The sequence below is a fragment of the Aulonocara stuartgranti genome, assembly GCF_965226115.1.
Source record: "Aulonocara stuartgranti genome assembly, chromosome: 3".
Classification (NCBI taxonomy): domain Eukaryota; kingdom Metazoa; phylum Chordata; class Actinopteri; order Cichliformes; family Cichlidae; genus Aulonocara; species Aulonocara stuartgranti.
In genome coordinates, this window is record NC_138941.1 from 68,204,955 (window position 1) to 68,208,568 (window position 3,614).

Consider the following 3,614-nt stretch of genomic DNA (forward strand, 5'->3'; position numbering starts at 1 on the left):
CCTGGCTGAGAGTCTGACAGAGGTCAAGTGGTGGAACGACACTTGGCTCCAGGCAGGACTCCCTCATGCATGAGTAACATGAAGAACTTTGCCTACTCGTGTCTTGCTTTGCTGTGTAATTATATTGTCTTCAACGTTCCAGCGGATGGGTTCAAGCTACAAACCTATCATGTCCAATGCCTGGGTTGACCTGGACTGGTTAAGCACTGCTTGTTTTTTTTATGATGCTGGATTTAACCAACGCTTACTGGCAGATTCCCTTGTCTGCAGAGTCCAAAGACAAAAATGGCCTTCTCCACTCTGTATGGTTCGTACCAATTCGTCACACTTCCGTTTGTCTTATTTGAAGCCTCGGCCATTTTTCAGCACCTCATGAAGCGGTAGCTTCTTCCCCAAATTGCATATGCTGTTTCCTGCCTGGATGATGTTATTGTGGTACCCCTGTGAGGGAATGGCCACATTAATATCATTTTGTGTAAAACATTTGTACTATGGGACATTTTTTATTACTATATGTATTTATATTCGGTTTCTTTAAAATAATCGAAACATTTTCTGTGAGACATTTCACCAACTCCCTTAGCGTGGCATTTTCAGCAGCGAGCGTTTCCACCTGCTGCTGGCTGAACTCCAGGGATTCTCGCAAGCATTTAAATTCCTGGTGAAGAATCTCCACCAAGGACAGCCTTGCGTCGAAACTGGACAATCGTTGGTCGATTGACTCCAGTATGTCGGCAATAGCTTTGCCGGCTGGCGATGTTGTGCCGGGGGAGTCTGCCGGGCGAAGTCTTTTCGACAACGGCGTCTCAGATTTGGCCGGGGAAGCTGCACTCTGGGCCTTCTTCATCACGAGATCCTGAAAGCACTGATCAATATAATCTTGGAGAGCCTCTAAACTCTCCCCGTGTTTCTCCAGGGTGTTGGAGATTATTTAGACAAATATTGTTAGTTATAAGACAATTGATAAGTATATTTGGTAATACTGAAGCTTAAAGGAATTTGTTCAAATCTAAACTACCATTTGCTTTTATTTTCCGCCAAAATCTCCGGCGTCTGACGTCAGTTACAACATGAGTCGCTTACCTTGTCCGTGATGGTGATTTTTCTTTTGCAAACAACTCATGAGAATTTCAAGCTGTTTTTAACACTCCGACACTGGTCTCTCAATCTTCCGTTGGAGAGCTGCGAGTTTCTCCATGATGTTATTAACCTTCAGTTCCGTGGTCTTGTCATTCTTCTTTTGCTCAAAGAGCAAATTCTGAGACCTCACGACCAATGTTCCCTCTAAGCTGCGCACGTGTGCAATTGCGCACTGCTGGCATGGTCTCTGCGCACAAAAAATCTGCATTGCGCACAAGAAAAAATCTAACCTGAATTGAAATTAAAATGAATACTTTAACAGTTCTGTTTTACAGTGTTAGTCAGTGAGTGACTGGCTGCTCCCGTATGGGATTAAAACGATGCCACCTTATCCCATAGTCCAGCCAATGATGCGATTCACATTTGTATATACGCAGCTAATCAACGTCGTTGACAGGCTATGACAGTAGTGATGTGTCACGAGCGAGCGAAACGGCTCTTAGAGCCGGATCTTTTACGTGAACGACGTGAGCCGGCTCCTTATCGCGAGCCGTGGGGGATTTTCTTCTTTCTCTCACCCTCTCTCTCGCACTTTTTTTCCGCTTCACTCCACATGCGAGCCTTGTGCTTGCGCTGGGAAGAGGGGGGAGGGGCGGTAGTTACACTCGCAGTAGCACAGGAACAGAGCAGGAGGGAGAGACAGAGAAAGAGAGCCAGGGACAACAGCATCACATTACAAAAAAATCAGAAAGGGTTTTATTGCCAAATGTTGAGCGGGTTTACAACATTAGGAAATTGCTGCGGTGCTTCAGTGCAAACATACTGTCATAAATTACGCTTAAATAGACATGAAAAAATAAATAAATAAAAATAAGAATAAGAATTAAAAGTGCTAAGTAGATAGATATATACATGAGTGCAGGTGGTGATCAGTGCCAAACATGGAATGATGCAGTGAACACAGCGTAGGGTCATGTGTTAGTGGTGGGAACAGTCATACGGTTATTGTTCATGTGTTCAACAGCAGAGGGGAAGAAACTGTTCTTATGGCGAGAGGTTCTGGTGCGAATGGACCGGAGCCTCCTGCCTGAGGGGAGCAGGTCAAACAGACTGTGTCCAGGGTGAGAAGGGTCAGCTGAGATCCGAGCTGCACGCCCCAGTGTCCTGGAGGTGTACAGGTCCTGCAGAGATGGGAGTCTGCAGCCAATCACCTTCTCAGCAGAGCGCACAACACGCTGCAGTCTCTGTTTGTCCCTGATAGTGGCTCCAGCGTACCACACGGTGATGGAGGAGGTGAGGATGGACTCGATGATTGCAGTGTAGAATTGCATCATCGTCCGTGTTGGCAGGTTGAATTTCTTCAGCTTCCTCAGGAAGTACATCCTCTGCTGGGCTTTCTTAATGATGGAGGTGATGGTGGGCTCCCACTTCAGGTCCTGGGTGATGGTGGTACCCAGGAAGCGGAATGAGTCCACAGAGGTGATGGGGGTGTCAGTCAGGATGATGGGGGGGAGTGGAGCTGTGTGCTTCCTGAAGTCCACAATAATCTCCACTGTCTTCTGGGCATTCAGCACCAGGTTGTTGTGGCTGCACCAGGACACCAGACGTTCAACCTCCCTCCTGTAGGCAGACTCATCCCCGTCCGAGATGAGTCCAATAACGGTGGTGTCATCTGCAAACTTGATTAGCTTGACAGACTGGTGGGTGGAGGTGCAGCAGTTAGTATACAGGGAGAAGAGCAGAGGAGAAAGAACACAGCCCTGAGGGGAGCCGGTGCTGATGGTCCGGGAGTCCGAGACATTCTTTCCCAGCCTCACATGCTGTTTCCTGTCCGTCAGGAAGTCAGTGATCCACCGGCAGATGGGATCAGGCACATTCATCTGGGAAAGCTTGCCTCGGAGATGGTCTGGAAGGATGGTGTTGAAGGCAGAGCTGAAGTCCACAAACAGGATCCTGGCGTAGGTTCCTGGGGAGTCCAGATGCTGCAGGATGAAGTGTAGGGCCATGTTGATGGCGTCATCTACAGACCTGTTGGCTCTGTATGCAAACTGCAGGGGGTCCAGGAGGGGGGCCGTGAGGGTCTTGAGATAGGAGAGAACCAGGCGCTCAAAAGACTTCATGACCACAGATGTCAGAGCCACGGGTCTGTAGTCATTTAGTCCAGTGATCCTAGGTTTCTTGGGGACAGGGATTATGGTAGAGGACTTGAAGCAGGCAGGCACATGACATGCCTGCAGTGAGGAGTTGAAAATGCCAGAAAACACTGGGGCCAGCTCGTTTGCACAGTGTCAGAGAGTGGCAGGAGACACACCGTTCGCCTACAGATCCACAGAGGATGCCATCGCCCACGTCCTACACACCACTCTCAGCCATGTGGACAAGAAACAGGGTAACTATGTGCGAATGCTGTTTGTTGATTACAGTTCAGCGTTTAACACAATAGTGCCCTGCAGACTGTTCACAAAGCTGAGGGATCTGGGACTTAACAGCTGTCTGTGTGCATGGGTGTTGGACTTCCTCACTGGCAGAACTCA